Source organism: Peromyscus leucopus, chromosome 23, assembly GCF_004664715.2.
Source record: "Peromyscus leucopus breed LL Stock chromosome 23, UCI_PerLeu_2.1, whole genome shotgun sequence".
Taxonomy (NCBI): Eukaryota; Metazoa; Chordata; class Mammalia; order Rodentia; family Cricetidae; genus Peromyscus; species Peromyscus leucopus.
Window position 1 is genome coordinate 16,420,193 of NC_051082.1, and position 25,165 is coordinate 16,445,357.

Consider the following 25,165-nt stretch of genomic DNA (forward strand, 5'->3'; position numbering starts at 1 on the left):
CCAGTGACACCAAACTTAGGCCAGGAGGTGACGGGGGCTCCCCAGAATTAGAACGTGTGTGGTAGTCAGAGGCCAGAGTTCACATCCACCATGGGGACCAGAGTCTCTGTGCAGGCTTCAGAAGCCAAGGAGAACCCCAGGAGAACATGGTACAGCCCCGTTTCCAGACACCAAGAGGTCTGTGGGCCGTAACCACAATGGCCGCCCACTCCACCTGACGGATCTGCCTCCATGCTACCATGTTTCTATGGGAGCCAGAGGCCACCAGGCACGCCATATTGTCAGACGAGGGTGCGGCCTCCAGTGACGGCTTCTAAGGGGGTTTCTGAGTCTCCTGACCAAACCTAGACATTGGGTGCAACTTAAAGGCTCAGACCCGGTGCCCCGCATCATCTCCCCGCCACACAGGGTCGCCCTCCCCAACCTCAGCCCCAGATGGGATCTAGCACGTGGTCAAAGCAATGGAGACTGAAGGCCAAGCCACCACCATTCACTGAGTAGAATGATGCCAACAAGAACCACCAAACCTAGAGAGCACCCCTTCCAACAGAACCACATAAACTACTGTCCCAAACGGCTGCAACAAGGCCGGAGACCAACTCCACACTTTACGCTGCTGTGCAACCTTGGCTGGGTACAGACCTCTCTGTGCGTCAGCTGAGGCTTCACGGGTGAGCTGTCTATAAAGAGGTACAGGCCAGTCTTCACCTCTAGAAAGGCACTGTCCCGGGGGAAGCCTCCAATCCTCCAGCTTCCACGGAGCCCCCCCAGGACCCCACTTCCTACACTTCAGCAGTGAGCCCCCATCACAGGCCCTGTGCATGTGTATGAGCCTGTCACCAAGCACACCTGAACCATTCCACAGATGGGGAAACCAAGGCACAAAGAGAGGCTCTCCTCTGCCCAGGATCACACAACACCCCCAGGTCTTGGCTACCTAGGCACCGAAGAAATCTGGCCAAGTATGGGTCACAGGTTCTGGTCCCCGCTTAGCCACATGGGTGTTCCCTGGGCTGTGGCCACCCACCAGCTCCTGCCAAGGCAGACGGAGCCACTTCTTCCTCATGGCTTTCCTTGCAGTTAATTTTGTGTGTGTGTGTGTGGTGTGTGTGTGTGTGTGTGTGTGTGTGTGTGTATGCATGTACATGTGTGCACGTGTATGTGTGTGCATGTGTATGCATGTGTGTGTACATGCATGTGCGTACATGCGTGTGTATGCATGTGTGTGCATGCGTGTGTGTGTGTGTACGTGCGCGCATGCGTGCGTGCATGTGTGTGTATGCACACATGCACATACACAGAAATCAGAGGTCACACTTGGGTGTCACTCTTCAGGAGCCAACCACCTTGTGTTTCGAGGCAGGATCTCTCCTTGGGACTTGGAGCTCCCTGAGAAGCTAGGCTCATCGGCCTGTCTCTACCACCCCGGGGCTGAGATTACAAGCACACATCGTCATGCCTGGCTTTTCTCCATGGGCTCTGTGATGAAATGCACATGGCAAGCATTTCACTGACTGGAGCATCTCCCCAGCCCATTACTTAATTCCAAAAGGAGGGAGGAGAGGGCGGCTAAACCACAGCCGGTGATCCTCGAGCATGCGGTCCTCAGGTCCCCACACCAGGCTCTGCCCACCCCTCCCCAGCTCCTCCTCCTCCTGCCTCGGCCACTCTGGGGAGCCTCAGGTTTCCATCAAGGCCTCTCCTCCCTCTGGCCACCCCCATGGCCACTCTGCCCACGGAGAAGAGGAATCAGACAGTGGGCTGGGGTAGAGATGCCGTGAGTGGGTAGTGACACTAGCTGAGTGGTTCGAAAACACTCTGCTTACTCCGGGTCCTGGTACGGTGACTGGCAGGGAAAAGCACTAGGGACATAGGCCATCTCTCAGCAGGGACAACCTGAGATCCAGATCCTGACAGGCTGGGCAGCCAGGCCCGGGTCCCTCATCTCCCTCCTGCACAAGATACTCAGAGCCCAGGGGACAGAGAAGCTGGTGGCCAGAGACAAACAGTGTCAGCTAGAATAAGGAAGTGAGGGGTTGAGGGCACAGGGGAGGGAGGGGTCTCAGCAGATTCACGGGGTGGGGGCTCCAGGGATCAGCTGCACGCACTAAGAAAGTGCTCAACACCTTCCCAACCATGCAATTCCAAACACTGAGGAAATGAGCACAATGCAGGCAGACAAGCACGCACGCACGCACGCACACACACTCATGCCTCCTCCAGGAGGCCCCTTAATGAAACTCCCTATACGCCCCAGAGACTTCGTGCCCAGCACAATGAACACAAGCTCCCCTCTCCAACCTTACCCCACAAAACCTGAGCCTGGCTGGGCCTGTCCAGTGGTGCCTCACCATCTGCTGGGCTGCAACCCATCAGAGCTCAGCTTGCCATGCAGGGTGCATAAGGGACCTCAGAAGGGCTGTGAGGAGCCTTTCAGAACCTCAGGTTTTAGTGCAAGCCATGAGACCCTGCGACCCAGACAAGGCCAGAGCCGCACACGCCCACCTGTCCACCTACCCGCACATTTGGCGGCCCAGCCACAGCTGTATAGCCACTGTAGTCTGTCTGTCCTTCCCTTCTCCTCAGGATGCTTCTGGAGGAATCCAGGAGAGACCACTGATGGCCTGACGGGAATAGCGGATGGCCACATGGGGCTGAGGGCCAATGTTTCTGTAGCTAAAACCAGCTGGCCACTAGCTGCCCAGGAGTAGGACCCCTGCAACGCAAGTCCCCTGCCCCAGCCAGCCTGGCGCTGACCACAGCACCCCCTACCCAACCCTCCCTGCCAGCCAGGAGAGACCTATGGCCACCTGGACACCCAGCCAAGGGGACGCCCCCTTTGGATCAGCACAGGTGGAGCACATACACACACGCACGCACGCACACATGCATGCACACACACACACACACACACACACACACATACACACAGTCACCAGTGATGGCCCCAGGAACTCAGCGAGGATCAACAGATGAGTTCCGGCAACCATCAAGGGTCTGGAGGCCCTGTGGCCAGGAGCCAAAGGCAGTACCCAGATAACCACAGTCCCCAGAAGCAGTTCCGGGTCCTAAGCCCACTCTGGGATCCCAGAGTGATAGTCAGCTCACCAAGGATCCTGGGAAGAGGGCCTAGACAAGAGACAAAGAGGGAGACCCCAAGCCCCACAGCACACGAGCCAGGAGAGATTATAGACAACACAGACCCAGGGCTGGGCTGGAACTCAGGAAAGTGGTGGAGAGGACACACTAGCCCAAATATTCCAGGCCAAGCCAAAAAAGCTAGTTCAACTCGGGGACATCTGCCAGCATGGGTCTCTGAATAACCAGTAAACCAGCCTGCCGCCCAGATACAGAGGGGGCCCAGAGGCCCAAGCCAGACCAGCCTTGCCTTCAGACGGCCGGTTCTGCAAACCTCTGACAGCGCCCTGCACGGGAAGAAGATCCACAGCGGGCAGAAGGCTCACGCCAGGCCAAGAGCCCTGGTGACAGGTTGAGTGGCTGGTCCACTGCCCAGTAAGCTGTCTATAAGCCTTGTTTACGCTAAAGAAAAACACACTAGCTGTTCAATGTCAGGCCAGCTAGGGGTCTACACTGGACCCCATGGAGTCAGTCAGTGGCGGTGATCCCAGCCTCCTCTGAGCACATTTCCCCTCGTCTCCCTGGCAGCCTGCACACACCACCTTACAGTTAGCCCCAGCCCAAGAAGCAGGCCTCGAACTCACTATGTGGCCGAAGATGACCTGGAACTTCTGATCCTCCTGCCCCCAGCCTCCCCAATGCTGGGACCACAGGGGGTGTCACATCATCGGGCTCTGCCGGCATGTCAGGGGCAGCAAGTTCTCTCACACAAGGCCGAGGAGTGCAGCGTTCCAAAGAAAGAACATCAAGCGCCTGGATCCAACTGCGTCTGAAGTTCTGTTTAGTTACTTGAAACTTTTGTACTAAACACGGGAAGAAACAGGGAGTCCAGCCATTGCCACAGGAGACCCGAGCGAGTGATGCCCGGAGACCAACCAACTGCTCGGCTCTGTGGCTCAGATCTGCAGCCTCCAGGTCCCTCTTCCGTGCAGAACGGAGCAAGGAGGAAGTGGTCAAATGGACAAGCGTCTGGGGCAGGAGCCCCGCCAGCCTCTCCTCCTGGAGCCAAAGCGGGCGTGCTCGATGCCTCTCCTTGCTATTGGCGGCTCTAACGGGGACCCGGCCTTGCAGACAGTGCCTGCTCCTCACAGTTCTTGAGGATTTGGGTCAGTCCTTGGCGGCAGATACACTCACTGCCTGGCGGTACCAGAAGCCTCCGTGAGGGTTCCGCAGGGAACATGGCAGCCTCTCTGTGAAGGTGTGCTTGACCATAGCTGAGGAGCCCTGAGCCGATAAGCAGGCCGGCCAGGCCAGAAGGACCCTGGAGAGTGGGCCACACACCGGACCCCACCATACCCCTTCTCTAGCTTGCTGAGAGCTCAGTGTCCTAGAATTTATAAAGGGGGGGGGTCAGCTGGGTGTGGTGGCATACCATCTTTAATCCCAGCATTAGGAGGCAGAGGCTGGCGGTTCTCTGTGAGTTCAAGACCAGTATGGTCCACATAGCGAGTTCCAGGACCATCCAGGCCTGGTGGGGACAGGCAAGACATCCTACAGGTACCCTCTTTCCCAGGTCTCTCTGCTTTCGTTCTCCATCTACAGGCCTAGGACAGCTCCACGTCACTGTGGAGGAGGAGACTCTTTCCACAGGGCAATACTGCTTCCATCCCGGGGCCTAAGTGGTCGCCATGGTGACAGACCAATGGGAATAGCTCCTGCCATCTCTGTGGCCAACCCTCTGTCTAACGCTCATCAAGCTCTGCTGGCATCCTATCCAGTCATCTCAGTCTGACAACACTGTGTAGGTGAAGGGAGAGGAGGTACAGGGAGGGGAGGGAAGTGGCCAAGTCATACTTCCCAGTGGCAGCTGGGAAATCCAGGTAAGCCAACTCCTGGGCAGGCTGGGAGCCTCCTCCACCCGCGCGCAGGTGGTCCGGGTATCATGGTGGCCATGTTGCCCCATCCTGCCTCCCCTGCTTATGACGGCACTGCTCAGGGATGGGGACACCCAGGGCACCCAGGACGGTCCTATCTGAAGTCACCCTGTTTTCGAAATGCTCTCTCAGGATTGGGGTGTCCGGATTTGAGCAGATCCCTGGGGTCCTGTTTGCTCTGTTGCATTACACCAACCTCTCTTCCAAGGCTCGCTCCTAAGCAAGCTCCCTCGAGCTCACAGCTAGGCCCTGGAGAGTCGCCGTGGAGCCAGGGAGGCCAGAGCATGAAGGCACATGCAGGGACACCGAGGCGCATGGTCACGGCCCAGTGGCCCCTCTGGCTGGCAGGGAGCCAGAGTCTCACGCCCAAGGCTCTTGGGAGAGGCCAGCTCGATGACTCATCCACTCACAGGCCAAGAGGCTGGAGGTGGCTTGGGAAGAGGATAGAAGAGCACAAAGCCAAGGACCTGGCTGGGACTTGTACACAGACACACACTGACACAGATACATACACACACATACATACAAACACACATACACTGACACAGATACACACACATACATCACACACACATACATATAGACAGACAACACACACACACACAGACACACACACACACACACAAACATTAACCCTAACCTTGAACCCTTGAAAGGCTCAGGATAGCCCAGTCATGTAACCCACACGTCAGTCGTTCCTAGCCCGCCAACCCCCCACGGCCCATCGCCTGGGATGTGGCTGAAAGGGCCTGCCATGACATCACAGGTGGGGAACTGTGCTGGGAGCCTGGAGGAGGCTGGACCAGGGGACAAAGGGCGCATTGTCACACACCACAGGAGGCAGGGGGCGGATCTTCTGCATGCCTGGCTCAGAGTGGCAGGAGAACCCACCCCCGGTCTTCCAGAACAGGGCGGGTGGGTAGCCTGGGCAGTGTCTGTGCCAAGGAGAGCTCAGCCTGGGAAGCGGGCCTCCCAGGGCTGCTCAGGGCCTACCCTGAGCCAAGGGTAAGAGCAGGGCCTTATGGGGAGGAAACAGGATAATCCCCTAAGCACCAAGTATCGCCCTGAAGGCAGACAGACACAAAATACCATTCATCCCCTCCATGCTTTATGCCAGCTGTGTGTCCTTGGGGGAGATACTTACCCTCTCTGAGCCTCACGTGACAGTGTGATTCTGGGCTCAACTGAGATGTGCAAATGCTCACGTCCCCACCCCCTCCAAGGCAACCCAGCCCACACCTCAAGCAAAGGGCCCTACTTTCCCTGATCCCAACCGCACACTTCCGTGACTTCTCTCAGGAACTGGCATCCAGCAAACACAAGAGCATGTTCCAGCTTCCCAGAGTGCCACAGGTCCATCAGGCCCAGCCACCGAGTCTCAGGATGGAGGATCCTGTCTCTAGACAAGGAACACACACACACACACACACACACACACACACACACACACACACAACCGACATATGCCACACACATCACATAATACATATATACATTCATACATATATACAATTCTCTCTCTCCCTGCCTCCCTGCCTCCCTCCCTCCCTCTCCACATAGACCATACACATACATATGTACACACACACCACTCCAAGCTGACCCCCTCAAGACCAGGGACAGGTCTGGAGTACTGCCCTTGGATGTCAAGTCAGGTAAGTCCCAAAAGGTTTTCTGCGGGTGCTGCAGGCACAGCTGAGGGAATTGTCAGGGCCCAGCCTGAACATCTGTGACCCCTACCACCACCACCACCACCACCACCACATCTAGAAGCCAAGTGACGGCATCAGGAGGGTGGAGACTTTGGGAGGTGATGAGGTCATGGGAAGGACCAGTGCCCTTGCAACAGAAGCCGCCCATGGGCAGCTGTCTGAACCCCTCCTCTGAGAGTCTGCAGCTGGAACAGACCAGCCCTGCCCGGGATGGCACCCGACCTGATCCCCACCGGCTAGTGCCTTGGCAGTGGACTGACCGCTTGCAGAACTGAGAAGAGCAAGCGGTAGCTCAAAAGCCCCAGCCTGCATATAAGAGCTCAGAGGGCCTCAAGGGGTTAAGACAGAATGGAGCCAAGAAGTCCCAGCTGGGGACAAAGGCACAGGACTGGTCAAATGCAGAAGACGCAGAGACAGCGCAGCCTCCCCAGGGACCGCTGGAGCAGACGGGGCAGAGCATCTCGGGAGATGCCCAAGTTTAAAGGTCCGGCCACAGGACCATGGCTGAGGTCTCCACGCAACAACAGCCCACATCCTCAGGAGTGCTCTCCACCCACTCCCCTGCCTCTCCAGGCTCTGCCCAAGCAAACAGAGGACCCTAAGCTATGATCTTTGCCCAGAAACAGGCCTGTACCACCCAACACGATGGCTGCCAGGGCTTGAGTGTAAAGCGTCCCCTGTGTCTGAACACTTGGTTCCCCTGGCACTGGTGCTTTTTGGGCGTGGACCCTGGCTGGAGGAAGCAGGTCACTGGGGGTGGGCCCTGAGGTTTTCTAGTTAGGCACTACTTCCTGTCGGCTCTCTCTGACCGTGGATACAATGTGACCAGCTCCCTCAGCTTCTCCACCATGATGGACTGGACCCTTAAACTGTGAGCGGAAACAAACCCTGCCTTCCCTGACCCACTTCTCACCAGGCATTTGGTCACATTGACAGAAGTAACATGGACGATGGCAGAAACTCCCCCAGAGCTTAGCCCTGGATCCCCAGCCCAGCCCTGCAGGGTACTGAGGAACCTATGAAATTCTCAGGCACGTTTTGCCAACTTGACACCAGCTAGGGTCACCTGGGAAGAGGGAACCTCAACTGAGAAAATGTCCCCATCAAACTGACCTGTAGACAAGCCTGTGGGGCGTTGTCTTGGTCAATGATTGATGTGGGAGGGCCCCGCCCACTGTGGGCGGTGCCAACCCTGGGCAGGTTGTCCTGAGTTGTGTAGGAAAGCAGACTGAGTGAGCCACCTAGAGCAAGCCAGTAAGCAGTGTTCCTTCACAACCTGATTCCGTTTCTGACTCCAGATTCCTACCTCAGCCTCCCTCAGTGGATTATGACTTGGGGATACGTGAGCCAATTAACACTTTCCTCCCCAAGTTGCGTTTGGTCGTGGCGATTATTACAGCACTAGAAACTAAGACAGAAGCACCCGGGTATGGAGGGATCAAGCTCAGCAGTATGCCCACTTTGGGGGGTGGCCATGTGTGGAGCTCTGCCCAAGCCCTGAAGGAGTCTCCACTTAGAACCAACAGCTCCTGAGAGACATGGTTCTCTCTCACATCTAAGGCCAACCATGCCTACAGAGCAGACGAACCACAGAGACCACGTCAATAACAGAGCAGGAGAAGCACAGAGACCATACCAACAACAGAGCAGGCAAACCACGGAGGCCACGCCAATGGACAGACAGTAGGCAAACCACAGAGACCACGCCAACAACAGAGCAGAACCATGGAGACCACGCCAATAACACAGCAGGAAAACCACAGGGGCCACGCCAATGATGGAGCAGGAGAACCACAAATGCCATGCAATGATACAGCAGACCACTGAGACCACACCAATGACACAGCAGAACCACGGAGACCACACCAATGACACAGCAGAACCATGGAGACCACACCAATGACACAGCAGAACCACGGAGACCACACCAATGACACAGCAGAACCACGGAGACCACACCAATGACACAGCAAACCACGGAGACCACACCAATGACACAGCAGAACCACGGAGACCACACCAATGACACAGCAGAACCACGGAGGCCACGCCAATGACACAGCAGAACCACGGAGGCCACGCCAATGACACAGCAGAACCACGGAGGCCACGCCAATGACACAGCAGAACCACGGAGGCCACGCCAATGACACAGCAGAACCACGGAGCCACGCCAATGACACAGCAGAACCACGGAGGCCACGCCAATGACACAGCAGAACCACCGAGACCACGCCAATGACAAAGCAGAACCATGGAGACCACACCAATGACACAGCAGAACCACGGAGACCACGCCAATGACGCAGAACCACGGAGGCCACGCCAATGACAGAGCAGGAGAACCACCGAGACCACGCCAACGACAGAGCAGAACCATGGAGACCACGCCAGTGATAGAACAGATGAACTATGGAGGCCACGCCAATGAGCGAGCAGGCAAACCACAGAGACCACGCCAAAGAGCAGGCAAACTATGGTGACCATACCAACAATAAAGCAGACGAACCATACAGATTATGCCAACGACAGAACAATCAAGCCACGGTGATCAGGCCAACTACAGAGAACAAGAATGATCACACCACTGGCGGAACAGACAAGCCATGCAATCCACCAGTGATGGTGGAAGGCGGACCACGTGACCACGCTCACGCCGCAGAGCACACTGATGAACAGGTGGGCCACAGCACCCCTCCCACACTATCTGGTGACAAGAAGGCACAGACTTAGGGCTGACAAGATGGCTGGGCAGGTAGGGGCATGTGCAGCCAAACCTAACTACCTGAGTTCTATCCCCAGGATGGCCATAGTGGAAACAGAGAACCAAAGCTCCCAAAAATGATGTAATAAAAATGTTTTTGCTGTTGTTTTTTGAGAACAGGGTTTCTCTATGTAAGCCTGGCTGTCCTGGAACTCGCTCTATAGACCAGGCTGGCCTCGAACTCACAGAGACCTCCTGCCTTTGCCTGCTGGGTGCTGGGATTATAGGTGTACACCACCACCGCCCGGCTTAATAAAATCTTATTAACAAGTGCTCAGTTCAGGTAACTATGACCTAATGGTCACATAAGCCTGTCGAAGTGCTGACCTCTCACCCCATCCTACGGATGAGGAAATCAGAGCTCTGAGGGCTGAGTCAGATCACCCAGCTCATAGGGCAGATCAGGGCACAAACGAGGAGCCTGGCCTTGGGAGCCATGGTCCTTCCATCACGTTTATTTCAAGGTACATGGAGTCTTGCAAGCTGTACTTGGAGAAGCCACTGGAAGCCACGACCTCAGGTGCCCTTCACCAGAGTTCAATTTATCAAGGTCAGAACCAGGGAAAAGACACTGAGCCAATCAGCCCCAGTCACACCTTCAAATACTTGCTGTGACCATGAGGATGCATGCATATAAGCATGCAAGCATGCATTCGAGTATATACGTGCCCAAGTGGGTACTCTTCTTAACTGCAGGCTCAATGGCCACCAGCTGACAAAGCCCCTCCATCCCATAGCCAAGCTTGCTCTGGGCTTCCATGCAGGCTTCTCAGGAACATCATCACTGCTCCCCATAGGACAGAAAAGAGGCGCCTCCGCTCAGGTAGCACCCTCCAAGCAGACACACAGAGTAGTAGGAGCATGTACAGGCCCCGCTCCAGGGGCCCTTCCTGAGGACCTGGGGAGGCCCAGAACAAATGGCAGTGGGCAGCTGGCACAGTGGCCGAGACAAGAGAGGAACTCCCAACTGCCGCTGGCCAGACAAGGGAGGCCCTGAGCCAGCATGGCAGCATCCGGTGTGACTTAGAAACACAGAACCACTGCCACCCTCAGCAGGAACGCCGGTCCTCCCACCCGGGCCCAACCCCCAGGCCACACTGGGCAGTGTCAAGAACGCAGGCTCCAGGGGAAACGGGCTTGCAGGGGAGGTCAGAGGGAGATCCGCACCGTCCCAGTGTCCAAGCCTCCATAGAGCGAGGGGAGCATGGGAAGAAGGGCTGCCCCACGGGGGCTTCCATTGCTCCCCCAAGGCACACCTGAAGGCTGGGGAGTTCCGGGGCTTGGCCAGGCCACGTGTCCTCCAAGGCTCAGGCTACGTCTCGAACCTCAGTCTGATCCCGTTACTTAATAGTGTTACTTCAAGACGACACGCACCACCCTCAGTCCAGGTGAGGCCACTGTTAGAAACATCCTCATCACCAACCAGCAAAGACCCATGTCCTCGGGTCCTTTAACCATGTGACTTGGTAAGGACCCACTTGCCAGATGGGAAAACTAAGACTCCCAAACAGAAAGTGGCTTCGCCGGGGCATTTAACTTGAGTCCTGCCCCAGAGCCTACCCTAAAGGTGCTATTCAGCCTCCCTTTACCCCCACATCACGGGGCCCCATCACTTCATTCTGCACTCAGAGAAGCGGGTCTTTGAGGTAAGATGGCACCCTGAAGGCCACACAATAGGAAAAGGGATTGAATGACAACCAGGGTCTGAGGCAAATGAGCCACACCTTCTGGAGCCCCCACACCGGTCTGAGGCTGGGGGTCCCCGGAGGCTGCCCCCATCAGCCCTAGTACCAAGCCCTGGAGAGGTCTCTCCCCCGCCCTGGACTTGCTGCCGCAGGCTGCTGTGAGCTCAGGAAACCTTTCCAACTTTCCAATGTTTACCCCTCTCTTGCTGCCAAGGCCCTGGGCAAGCCTGGGCCGGTGGCCCTCATTTCAAACCAGACAGGGCGCTGAGCCAAACTCCGCTTCAGGGGGGAGGCAGGCTGGGCCCATGCAGCCTGCACCTGGCTCCCCCTCGCCCAAGCCCCCAGGTCCCCAGGCCCTGGTCCCAGGCAGTCCGCAGTCATCAAGAACACCCTTGCCCCACACCCCACCCTGCGCTGTCCCGCCATCCCGCGGCACACGGGGTGGGCGTGCTCGAGCAGGCTCCGGAAGGAGGCACGCTGCCTGTACCGCACGCACATCCCCTCCCAGGGCCACCAGCCAGCACCCAGTGCCTCTTCCGGACGTCCACAACTTCTCCCGATAAGATAACCTACTGTCCCACGTACAGAGGCCAGAGACACATGTCCGCCCCGCCAGGGGCCTCCTCGTGCTCCCAGCTGGCTGACGGGCCCAGAGGAAGCAGTGCTACCACATCCCAAACAGGACTGGGGTACTCTGCGGGCAACTCCAGGGGCCCCAGGGCAGCACCCCTTGCCCACATACTGCAAATCGCAACCCTCTGGTCTGTGGCGCCATCCCTAGGTCTAAGGATGCGGGCACCCCCGGGCCAGGCACCTCCTCTTACCCGTGCATGGCCAGCGACCGTCTGAGTAGGCGCCGCACAACTTGCAGGAACTCTCCCATGCAGCAGGGGAAGGCTGGTGGTGGCGTGCCAGCCCCGCTCAGCGTGTCCTGTACCCATGGGTGTCTAGGGGCCAGCTCTTGGCCAGCGACAGGGCCATCCTCCCTCCAGACCAAGCGGGCAAGGGGCGGCCACACACGGTGGCCGCACCCCTTCCCGCGAGACTTGGGCTCCCACTCCGGCTGGGGAGGCCCTGGTAGGGACCAGCAGCTTGCCAGGCCCCTAGGCTTCTGTCCTAAGGCGCCCCCCCCCAAAAAAAAAATCAGGGCACAGCAGGCGTGTCAGGGATGCCCTGTGGAGTGGTGTGACCCACTGTGGGCCGCCACCAAGACACAGGCCCGGCTCTGCGTCCGCCACCCAGGCCTATAAACACGGAATTACATAAGTCCACTCTTGTTCCAGAGCCAAAAGTACCGAGCTGCTAGCAGCCTTGGCAGTCGGGACTAATTCCTCATCGCCATGGTAACCCTGGCGGGCTTCCAGCCACTGGGGCTCAACACTGTGAGGCCTTTTTATAGCTTTCGAGAAGCCCTCTCCCTCCTTACTGCTGGCAGGGGGACCAGAGCCAGCCACGTCCCCCCCTTTAACCGTTTCCTCCCAGCCGGCCCTGACATCCTCCCGTCCTGCAGGGCCAGATGGCCGGAGCAGAGTGCTCCCGTCCTTCCGATCTCAACTAAAGGAAACAGGGTCTGAGGCTCGGGGCCTGGGTCATCTTGGTGAAGGGCCCAGAAAAAAAGGCAGCGCCAAACGTTGACAGAGGCCAAAGGAGATGGCCGGATGCTCGGGCAGGCGTCAGCACTGGCCGTGACTTGCTGGGTGACTCACCTCAAGCCCGACCTCTTCTGGGTGTGGGCTGTGCATCTTCTCAGAGCAAGCTAGCGCTGCAGCTGTGCGGCTCTGGGCAGCAGCAGGTGGGGGGGGGGGGGGGGTGTAGAGCAGTGGTCCTCAACCCTCCTTAATGCTGGGACCCTTAACGCGTTGTGGTGACCCCCAACGTAAGATTATTTTCGTTGCTACTCCATAACTGTGACTTTGCTGCTGTTGTTAATCTTAATGTTTTTCCAATGGTCTTAGGCGCCCCCTTTGAAAGGACGGTTTGACAATACCCAGGGTTTTGCGACCCACAGGTTGTGAACCATTGTGTTAGGGAAAGTCTCAGGGTCTCAAATGGCTTCTACTTCCCTCCCCTGGTCCCAACACCCCAGAGTCAGGCCAACAATGTGTGCCCCAAAGGCACCACGCAAGATGCCCGGGCCCTGCAGACAGCCTGTAGCTGGGCCAAATGTGGAGCCAGAATGGGAACAAGGAAGGTCTGAAAGATGAAAAGATGAGGCCAGGGAGTGGCCAAGAGGAGGAGGGGACGAGGGGACGAGGCCTCCAGCGGGTGTGCGTCAGCTGTAGCCACACTCCCGCCATCACCCATCTCAGGATCTGCTCAAGATGACCAGCAATGCTGTGCCCAACAGTTCAACCACGACCACACCAAGCAGAGAGCCCAGTTGGAGCCCAGGACACAGCCATCGCCACAACGTGACAGGACGTGGACACACTGTGAGCCCAGGGGGAAGTTATACGACCCAAAGAAAGCAGTCCCAGGGGGAGACTACCTTGGGACTTGAACCAGGCTCTCGGCGGGTACCCACAGTGCCACAGTCAACAAGAAGCCTCCAGTCAACTTCAAGACCAGAGCAGATTAACACAGTGCAGAAGCCTGTGACCACTGAGGTTATGGAGAGACCCACAGCCTCAGGGAGGACCAGTGAGGAAACATCCAGGTCCTTGCAGACCAAAAGACTGCCATCCCTCCTGCTAGCCTGTGATGTCAGTCCCAAGGAGGCCACTCAGAGCCTTCTGTAGACCCCTCCCCCAGCAAAGGTGGGGTGCCCACCCTGCAGTCATCTTCTACAGGCAGGGGAAACTGAGGCCACTAAAGGCCATCTTTTCAACCAGAATTCAAACCACGATCTTTCTGTCCCTGGCTCTCACTGTGACACTAGGAGACTGAACCAGGCCATAGCCATGCCATCCAATTGGCACCAGGAAGCTGTGTAGGCAAGCAGCTGGGCCACAGGTGTCCCCATTTTCTGCCCTGCGTCTGTTCCAGTAGAGGCTGTAGGAGAACCCTGCCTTCCACAAAGACTGCCCTGAAACCCACAAGTACGCTTTCAAACCCCACTGGGCCAGATCACAGTGAGGGCAGGCTCACAGCCTGGCCATGTCCCTTCCGGGGTCATGCCCGCTGCTCCATCCTGGCAGCAGCCAGGCGGTGGTGGCCCACGCCCTTAATCCAAGCACTCAGGAGACAGAGCCAGGTGGATCTCTGTGAGTTCGAGGCCAGCCTGGTCGACAGAGCGAGATCCAGGACAGGCACCAAAACTCCACAGAGAAACTTGTCTCGAAAAAACCAAGAAAGATATCAGGCAGCTCAGTGTTTAAGTGACTTGATGATATACCACCAAAAATCAGAAGCAACTACATGCAGAGCCTTCCAGACAGCATTAATTGCCAGAACCAAGCTCTGGGTCACAGTGAAGCAGTGTGCGGTCTGCTGGGCAAAGGCGCTACCATCCTGGGCCGGCAGCACCACCAGCCAACATCTACAACACGCCATTCCCAGCAACCTGGCTGCTGAGTGCCGCTCCACATGGTGGGAAAAGCTGGTGGCGGTGGCCGAATTTGAGTCAACAGGAACCAAAGAGGAGACTGGACGCGTGGGCTCTGTGGCCCTACAGGCGACTGCCTGTGGCTTGTGATAGGACCATGGCCAGCTCAACATACAGCTTACCCCACCCACCCAAATCCCAAGCAAGCGGCTTCCTGGCCAGGCAGGAAGTGAGGCAGGGGCAATGAACAGGAGAAAGTTAGAAATGTTGCCACCTTCTCCGCCTCCTCTCCCCACCAGGCTTGGCCATGCTAGCCTCAGTTTCCCCATCTGCAAAGACACTACTCTATGGCTACATCTCCACACAATGGAGCGTAACCACGTAGTAGAAAGGAATTGAAGACCTGGCACAGTGCAGCATGCAGAGACCTCAGAGAAGAGTACCCCAAAGCCAGCATAAAGAACACACAAGGTCCCATCCGAGAGGCTAGCCAGGGACAGGCTAGCCACACAGCCCAGGGCTGAAGGCAAGGGCAAGCAGCACCGGAGGGCACAGGGTCCCCTTCTGGAGTGACAGAACAGTTCGTAACTAAACAGAGGTGGCCACGGCACAATGCCGGGTGCTTAGAACCGACACAATGATCACCCACTGAAAATGATTCCTCTCAAGCCAGGCAGTGGTGGCGCACGCCCTTAATCCCAGCACTCGGGAGGCAGAGGTGGGCAGATCGCCGAGTCTGAGGCCAGCCTGGGCTACAGAGTAAGTTCTAGACAGCCAGGGCTACACAGAGAAACCCTGTCTTGGAAGAAAAGTGCACGGGTGGGGGTGGGGGATGAGGGAGTGGGGGGTGGGGGTGGGGTTCATTTCACTAGGTGTGGTGGTACACACTGTAATCCTAGCTAAAGCAGCAGAGCCTGAGGCAGGAGGATTCCACAACTTTGAGGCCATCAAGTTGAGTTTAAGGGCAGCCCAGATACAGAATCAGACTGTATCTCAAAGAAAAATATGTTGGCAACCCCAATCTCAGCACTCGGGATGCTGAGGCAGGAGGACTGCTTTGAGTTCGGTCCATCTGAACTACAGAGTAAGTTCCAGGCCAGTTTCAGGCACAGGAGACTTCTCCCACCGCACTAGAATAACCCTTGGCCCACTGGCCATGGCACAGCAGGACCAAGGCTGTGGTGCACGACCCTGTGCCCAAAGGGGCTAACCCCTCCATCGGAGCTACCGGCCACCTAGGCCTCCCCCAGCAGCAGCCACAGGCAGAGCCATGGCAGGCAGGAGCAACTGCCCGGGACTCTGAAAACCCACACCTGGGCAGAAGTGACAGAAATGAGGCACTCCAAATTCCCACAGAGACTTGACCAGTCCACCACATCCCCAAGATGCCAGGCACCAGACTACAGTCTACACAAGCTCTAGGATACCTCACCACCTCCCTAAAGGCACAGCTATCCCCATGTCACGGAGGAAGACAGGCAGTGGGCAAGAGAAGAACCTGCCCCTGGTGTAAACAGCAAGTCTAGTCACTCTGGGGCTCCCCTGCCCCCGCTGCACCTGGAGGATCATTCTGGAAAGAAGCGCCGCGGCCCTGGGCTCCGACTTGCTCAAAACAGCATCTGCAGAAGTGTCAGACATGACTTCCCCAGACTTGGAACTTTCTGGAACACCCATGAGACATTTGTCCAGATCACGAGGGGAGGGGGGGGCACTCTGAGATAAAAGTCACAAGTCATTTAAAAAAAAAAAAATAGTGACAGCTGGTTACTCCAAAAGGACGGCGGCTCTGGCCTTCTCACGACCGCCACTGTCCAGCTTTCTTTGCGTGTCTGACATGGTGCTCGCCCCCACCCCCACCCCGTCTGGGCTCACTCCCTGCCTGAGTCTCGGACACCCCTGACCACACACCACCGCCCTTTGGTCACCTCTCCCTACAGGCGAAGGAAGGTGTTAAAAGAGTCACTGGAGACAAAACAGGCAAGAGATGGCGCCTCTCGGGTTCTTCCGGGGGCCTCTCCTTCCCCTGGGAACAGGCACCACAGAATGAGTTGGGACAATGGTAGCTCTCCCACGGTGCTGTCTATACTCCTGGATCCAGCTGTGCCTGAACACGACCTCCTCCGGGCTTGCCACTCTGAGCCCCTCAGTGCGCTTGCACCTGACCTCAGGACCCCTAACCGCTTGGGTTCGGGCCTCACCTCACATGGATGAACCACACCTTCCGGCCCTCATCAGCCTCAGTGGCACTTTACTTGGGAATCTGCTCTCCCTCAGGGCACTCACAGTGCCTACTCATCGAACACGCTGATTCACAAGTGTCTGGAACATTCCACACGCTCGAGTGCAAATGAGTTCCTCAACTAAGGGAAAGCAAGTGGCAAAACCAGACTTCAGCTCCACATGCGGCAGGCGCTCACACCTACGTGGCCAAGTGGCCTCTGAGCCACCCTGAAGGTCGCGGCCACGTCTCGGCCACGCCCCCACCAGCTCTGCTCCTATACCAGGAAGTTGAAGGTGATCAGAACCCCAGAGCCCTGGCCCTACCTGCTGCCAGGGGGGGAGCCCACGCTGGTTCCCCTCCCCCAGCCTCCGTCTCTGTGGAATGGGCCCAATGATGACCATCAGAGGCTGGGGACACAAAGCTGGCTTCGTCCGTGGTGAGACGCAAGGTCATCCAGAACTCAGAACAACTCCACTGTGGATTCAAGGCCATCATGCGGGATAATAAGACTGCCCCCACCCCTGCTCAACACAGTGCCCAGAACAGGGCAAATACCCAAGATGCCACACGCAGGGCAACCTTGAGGCTGAGGCAGGAAGGACCCAGGTCTGAGAGCTGTGTGACTTCAGGCGAGATACTAAACCTCTCTGTGCTTGGGTCGCCTCATGCATAAAGAGGGGATGATGATAGTACTCAGGAGGGTTTGGAGGTTAAATAAACTATCATCAAGTGCACTGTGGGTGCTATTATAAACCCTGCTGCTATTATCCCCGTCCCCGGCACCACTCACTGTGACTTCAGATCTGGAGTCAGCTTACAAATCCTACTGCAGGGATAAAGCCAAGGCGGACCCGGCACACAGCCCTGTAGGGACCCCACCCACCCACCACCCCACCCGGCCCTCAAGGGCCCCCAAACAGCACCTCCCTTGTCGCCAGTTGGGGCCAACGACCACTGTTAGATGGAGGAGACACATGTCGGAGCCGAAGATTAAAAACAAGTACAATTATCGGGCAGGCATCCATCCGTAATTACGACTCTGATGTAATTAGGCACCCCACTAACTTCATTACTTATTTATTTACGGGATTGCTTATTTGATTTACGGGCCTTCTTCCCCCAAAAGTCATCTTAGCTGACACCCCCTCAGGCAAGGAGGGGGGTGTGGAAAGAACAGGATCCCCCCACACACACACACACACCCCTCTTCGTGGGTTTCTGAGCGCCCGGCCCCTGCCTCTCCCCACGACAGCTCCCCAGAACTGTGTGTGTGATTTTGCTCCAGACGGCAGGCTAGATCAGAGCGGACCCTTGGCAGACCACAGGCTGACGTTCACTTCCCAGTACAGGGTGCCAAGGGACAGGGCTTAACCCGGGAAGCCCGGGCTCTCCTCCACACCCTTGGCTCTGGAGCACAGGAAACCCTGGACAGAAGGCTGAGCTCTGGCCCCGCCTGACCATCAGTTCTTGGCACGACCCTCTCTCGACGAGCGGACGCATCCATGTAGCTCGTGGAGCTGGAACTTCCTGACACAGAGGAGAAAGTGCGCAAGCTGGAGTCCTAAGTGCCAATTGTCCTCAAGTGGAGAAACCACCACGTGTGGAGAAACCACACGCACCTCAGTTTCCTCCTCCACTGACTGAGAATGTCCAGAACACCCTCCGCTTGGTATCCCAAAAAGCCCAGATGGGCTGGAGAGATGGCTCAGTGGTTAAGAGGACTCACTGCTCTTCCAGAGGACCCGGGTTCAATTCCCAGCATCCACATGGCAGCTCCCACCTGTCTGTAACTCCAAGATCTGACACCCTCACACAGACATACATGCAGAAAAACACCAACGCACATAAAATAAAATAAATAAATTATCAAAAAAATTTGAAGAAAAAAAAAAAAGCCCAGACGGATGCCTCTACCCAATAATGCACCGTGATCCTGGCCCACACGGTAAGACAAGAAAAAGTAAGTCATCGCCTGGGACTCCAGAGAAAAGACAGCCAGTGCTGGCAGGTGTGTGAATGTCTCGCCCATCCAAGCTTTCTGCCATCCACCAGGTGGCCAGACACAGAATCAACACGCAGCCAATGTTGAAGTGTAATCAAAAACGCGACAGAACTCACTCAGGCAGCCAATGAGCAGACCGACAGTACCAAGTGCAGACGAGGAAGCAGAGCAATCGCCGTCCCCACACCCCGCTGGTAGGAACGCCAAGCGATTCAGCACTTCCGCGGCTTCCCCACACTTAACCACGCACCCAGCAACCCACGCCTCCAAGTGTGTCCAGGAGAACCGTGTTCACAGGGACTCAAGCAGGAACGGTCCGGGGGAGCCTCCTCGGGAGCCACAGCCAGGGAGGACCGGATCAGCAAGCCGCCGAACATCACAGCATGGAACCATCCTCGGCAGGATGAAAGGGTGAGCCCGTGGCGTGAGAAATGGGAAAACTCAAAGCCACCATGTGGGAAGAACGAAGCCGGGCTCAAGAAGGTGCACACTATGTGCAAACACGCGTATTGACACACATGCCCATGCACAAACGTGTGTGCGTGTAACAATGGAGGTAAAACCCCTCATCCCTTAAGGTGGCCGAATCTCCAGCAAGGCTCACTTTGCAAGCGTAACAGGCAACCCGTGATGCTCGGCTGGGGCCCAGAGGCCACTTCTCCACTTCACGTCAGTGCTCTGGCTGTCCTGACCTAAGAGCACTGGGTAGGGCCAGTCACCTTTGTGCGAGACTCTCTTGCTCGGTCATTTCTATCAAATCACTTAAGTTTCCGTCCCTCCGTTTCTCCATTCACAAAAGCAAGGTTCTACACACCAGAAAACGGAGCAGGCAAAATGGCTCAGAGAGGAAAGGAGCCTGTGGCCAAGCCTGACCACCCGAGTTCGATCCTGGGGCTCATATGGTGGGAAGAGAACTGACTCTCACAAGCTGCCCGCTGACCTCCCTTTGTAAGACGATGTCCATGTGCGCTGTGTGCACGCGAACACACACACACACACACACACACACACACACACACACACACACAATGTCAAAATTGGTTTTCAAGCCCTAAAATGACGCACAGTAAAAGCACTGGCTGCGGGCCCTGGTATACAGCAGGGGCCTTATCATTGCCGCTGTAAAATGCTGGCCCGGCAAAGCTCAGTGTGGGCAGGACATGCTGGGATTCTTCTAACCCTGGCAACAGGCAGGGCTCGGTTCAGTCAATGCCTCCAGGTCCCCCAGGATCAGGCCAGGGACCTGACGGATGGTGGCTGCTCCAGGGCAGGACCGGGGTCTGGCTCCATGGGAGCCCGCTCCTCTTCCCTCTCCTCTCAGGAGACAGGACGCATAGAGGCCTGTGAGGAAGGCTCCCTGGTCACCCCAGGGTCACTTCAGGCCAGCATCAGTCCTGGAATAGGACACGTGAGGAGAGGTGGGCAACTGGGGTGCCCACTGCCACAGTCACGCTCACTGGAGCACAGAAAGCCTCCCTGGTGACAGAAAAGGACAGCCACAGACAGGGTAGACAGGAGGAAGCCTCAGGGCTGGGGCGATTCTCCTGGCTCCCACCCACGGGCCTACCGCAGGCCTATGGGGCTGGCCCTTACGACCCAGGGAGCCAAGGGGAGGGCACGCATAGAAGAAGCAAGAGGGGGGTCCCCCGGGCCCGATTAGCAGGGCAGCTGCAGGCAGGCGGCTCAGCTGTCAGACTCCGCCATCACAGGCACCATTAATTGCTGTCATTTGAGGGTGGCCCTGGGGGAAGGAGGGGAGAAGAGGGGAGGGTAGAAAGGGAGGCAGGAGCCTGGCCAGGGTTCAGCACCCTGAGCTGGGAAGGAGCCAGAGGATGGAGGATGCTGACCCACTGGGAAGGGGGGGGAGCCTGTGCTCTTTAGCCCACGATATCCACAGCCAGGACTTGAGGACAAAACCAGCCCGCTGTCTACGCGGGATACACAGCCCAGAGTGTGAGCCCACTGACCGAACCCAGAATGTGTCCACTCTGCCTGCCCTGACTGTACTCCTGAGTGCCCTAGCCCCCCGAAACCTGCCCCCAATACCAGCCTCCCTCCACGTCTGCCAGCGTACCTCTCGGCCAAGGCTCAGATAAACCCCATCTCCACCCGAGTCTAAAACTCCAATGGCACTCCTCTAGAAAGCCCTAGACACACACCCCCCACACGTCCCACGGCAAGGTCACAGCAGCAGGGCCGGGCCCACCACAGAACCCCGAGGTCCTCAGCAGTGCAGAGCAATGTGGGGACTTCACCTCCCAGCCAACGTGGGGACCGTGACAGGGCACTTTGCAAGTACTCCGGGGATGAAATAAGGTCATTCCACGAAGTATTCAGCGGGGACCTGAGGATGTGCGCAGGTGGCCAGCTCATCACCCAGAGCCCTGTCCCCTCTCCCTCAACAGATCACCCCCAAGGCACAAGGGTCTCCAAAAGGCCTCATGGCCCTCTGCCCACTGGGGATGGGGTCCAGGACATTCCTAGCCTGCTCCTGCAGCTCCCAGACAGCCTCGTCTTGGTTGAGGAGCATCCTGGGTCCCTGGCTCCCCGCCCTCCCCCCCCCCTCCGTCTGCTCCCCCTCCTCCCACAGGCATGATGGATCGGCCCAGAGGAGGAAGCTAAGTGCTTGCAGACAAAAAGCTCTTTTATCGTCCTCGGGTGGGCCACTGGCGTGACAGGCAGATAAGTCAGGCTGAGGTGGCTCCCCATTAGGCGAGATGCGGATGGATGGAGAGCAAGGGGGAGGGGGGGGGGACAACCAGGCTGTTCCTTCCACTCTCCAAGACCGGGTGGACAGCCCCGCCCCCACAGACTCATGCCCACCCTTTCCTGCCTCGGATGAAACCACAGCCCAGGGCTGCCTAAGTGGCTCAGTCGGTAAGCGCTTGCCCGGCGCGCAGTGTTTTGAGCCTCAGCACCACACAAACCAGGTACGGGGGCGCACGCATCTAACTGCAGGGCAGGGCCAGTGGAATCAAAGAATCGGATGCTCAAGGCTGCAGAGCAAGTTCAATGCCAGCCTGAGAGAGGAGCGGACCCACGGGAGGAGGGGGGGGGCTCCTTCCCCTCCTGACTACTGGGGCGCCTCAAAGGCTCAAGACAATGAGAGGCATCCCAGCCAGACACCCCACAAGTGAGGCAGAGGCCTGTCAACCAGGCAGCCCCGCGCAGACTGTCCCAGGACCTCTGCACAGGTTGCCTAGATGCCCTCCCCCAGACACCTCCCTCCCCCTTTCTCAGGCCTCCAACGCCCTCTTCTTTATTTTACATGTATGGGTGCTTGCCTGCCAGTATGTCTGTATACCACATGTGTGACTGGTGCGTGGGGAGGCCAGGAGAGGGAGTCAGATCCCCTGGAAATGGAGTTAGACACGGTGTGAACTACCACACGGGTCCGCGAAACAAACCTGGCCAGGTCCTCTAGAAGAACACCTAGTACTCTCAACCACTGAGCCATCTCTCCAGCCTCAAATGCCGTTTTCTGGAGACCTCATATGAAACCGTACCCCATCTCACAATGCACCCCTAACCCTTCTTGCCTGGGCTCATTTTTCACCCAACGGCACCTCGCGTCAGGCTTGCTGGCTGCTGTGCTGAGGACAGGACCCTTGTCCAGCTTGTCGGCTGTCCCCATCACCCACTGCGCGACCGACACACAGTAGGTGCTTCAGAAAGAAGTAACAGTTCAAGGAACCAGGCCCGTCATCCCAGAGGCAGGGGGATCTCAAGTTCAGAATCTGCCGGGGCTATGAAGTGAGGTCAGGGAGAACCAGGGCCATTTAGTGAGAGACCATGTCTGAAAAGAGGGCTGGGGGCGTGGGTCTATGGTTAGTGCTTGCCTAGCATGGGTTCCATCCCCGGTACCACCAAAGAAATAACAAACAGTAATTTATCAATGGATCAAGAGCAAACTCTCCCAACAGCGGCCACTGGGAAGGGTAGGGGGTTCACAGTACCCAGCGGCTTCCTGCTCTGCCTAGACAACCCTGAGGTACCAAGCCCCATTCCACGCCTCTCCCACCTGCTAGACAGACAGACCCTGGCCCCGAAACACTCCAGACCAGCTTCCACCAGAAGAGCCAGACAGAATGGGTCCCCACCTACCCCTGGGCAGCAAGTGGAAATAAAGATAAACCTACCAGAAACTTCCACCAGGAGGCTGCGTCGTCAAAGACTCAGGCGAGCTGTGGGAGAAAATGGGGGTCTCGTTACTAAACATCACAGATCCCCCCGTGGATAGGGGCTTCCCAGGGACCCTGTGAGGGAGGCACCTTAACACACACCACAGAGAAGGAGACTGAGCTCAGACAAGCCAAATCTCACTCCTACAAGCCCTGCATTGTGAAGGGACAGAGCTGAGCTCCCAACCCCGACCCTTTGGTTCCAAGAAGCCCACACCCGGAGAGGGGGCCCCCTTGCAAGACCACCATGGCCATGACCCTGTCCCAGCAATTCCCCCAGGACCCCAAGAAGCAGCAAGTAAGCTGGCACCTGACTGGCAGGTACATTTACCATCCACACTCACAAACCCCAGACCAAGCAGCACCTGGTCACAGGCACAGAGGAGGCTGAGGCAGGAAGGTCATGAGTTCAAGGGCTGCGAACTACAGATTGAGTTCAAAGTCAGTCTGAGCAACTTAGTGAGAGCCTGTCTAAAAATAAAATGTAGCCGGGCAGTGGTGGCGCACGCCTTTAATCCCAGCACTCGGGAGGCAGAGCCAGGAGGATCTCTGTGAGTTCGAGGCCAGCCTGGGCTATCAAGTGAGTTCCAGGAAAGGCACAAAGCTACACAGAGAAACCCTGTCTCGAAAAACCAAAAATAAATAAATAAATAAAAAGTAAAGAGAGGGCTTTTTTATTTGGGGGGGGTGGCTGGGTGGTAGAACCCCTGCCTAGCATGCATGAGGCCTTTAGGATCAATCCCCAGTGTCACCAGGTCAAAACAAACAAAAGTCCTTGAAGAAGTCACCATATAAAGACTGAGGCAGCAGGACCTGGCTCCAAAATACCCAAAAGGGGACGATGGCCAATGGCACGGGGCAAAACTCCCAGGGTGCAGGTTAAGTCTGGAGGCCCCAGGATTGCCTGCCAGGTTGGCTGAAATTAGACAACACCAAGTGTCTGACCAGAGAGGGGAGCAGCTGGAACTCACAGGAGCTGAGGCCACCAACATGGAGGAATCTATACACAGCCAAGCGGAGCCAAGCAGGCGTTAGCCGTGTGACCAAAAAAATAGGCCGGGGGGGTGGCGGCGGCGCACGCCTTTAATCCCAGCACTCGGGAGGCAGAGGCAGGTGGATCTCTGTGAGTTCGAGGCCAGCCTGGTCTATAGAGCGAGATCCAGGAAAGGCGCAAAGCTACACAGAGAAACCCTGTCTCGAAAAACCAAAAAAAAAGAAAGATGACTCCCCACAGAAGCTGGGCTAACCTGTAGGCAGCATCAGAGACATCTACATAATCACACTTGGACCTGCACCCACAGGCTCATGCTTTTTAGTTTTCGAAACAGATACTCACTATGTAACACAGACTGGCCTGAAGCTCACGATCCTCCTGCCTCAGCGTCCCGAAACACTACAGTTACAACCCTGAATGGTCTCTCAACAGTCACGAACTCTTTGCTGTATGGTAAGAGGATGAGGAGGGTGGAAGCGCAGTGGGTAACCCACCACACAGTCCCAAACACCACCGACAGCTGTGACCCTAGGCAGGTGGCGTCCCGACCTCAGTCCTCCCTCAGAAACAAGCTGGCCCCGCAAAGTCATGTCCAAGACCCCTCCCAATGTACAACATCTCGGGCTCCCCAGTAGATTCTGGGGATCCCTGTCCCTGGCCAAAGATAAGAGGCCAGTGAAGAAGGAGCAAGTGCAGCGTGCTCAGGCTCTGGAGCGGGCACCTCAGATCCCGGCTGTGCAAGCTGGAAGCCAGTAGCTTCCCTCTCTGTGCCTTAATGTGCATCTCTGAAATGTTCCCAGTAGTAGAAACATCAACCTCACAGGCATGCTGGAAGTGAGTGTGTAAGGAGTCAGGGCGTGCACACGGCACACTCCTGTGACTGCTGGCTGGCACTGCCGACTCTCAATCCAGGGCTGGCAGCCCAGCTCCAGGCCCTGCACTCCCACACTGCCTGCCCTGGCAGGCCCCTTAAAACTCCAGGCTTGAAGGGGCAGCTGCAGGCGACTCACAGGGGACCATCCTGTCGCTTCTTTCTGCTCTGTGTCCTCTTTAAGCCTTTGTTTGCCGTGATGCCCCGGGGCTTGGCACCGGGTCCTGCCATCTGCAGCA

At 57.1% G+C, this 25,165-nt stretch overlaps 1 protein-coding gene across 1 annotated transcript in view; it reads right to left on the reverse strand.

Annotated features, from left to right (window-relative positions):
• The window catches only part of Ncor2 (nuclear receptor corepressor 2), a 150,017-nt gene that overhangs the window by 110,175 nt on the left and 14,677 nt on the right, over positions 1–25,165 (reverse strand). The window contains 1 exon segment of the mRNA XM_028894308.2: positions 23,020–23,064. The gene's annotated coding sequence lies outside the window, so the exon portion shown is untranslated.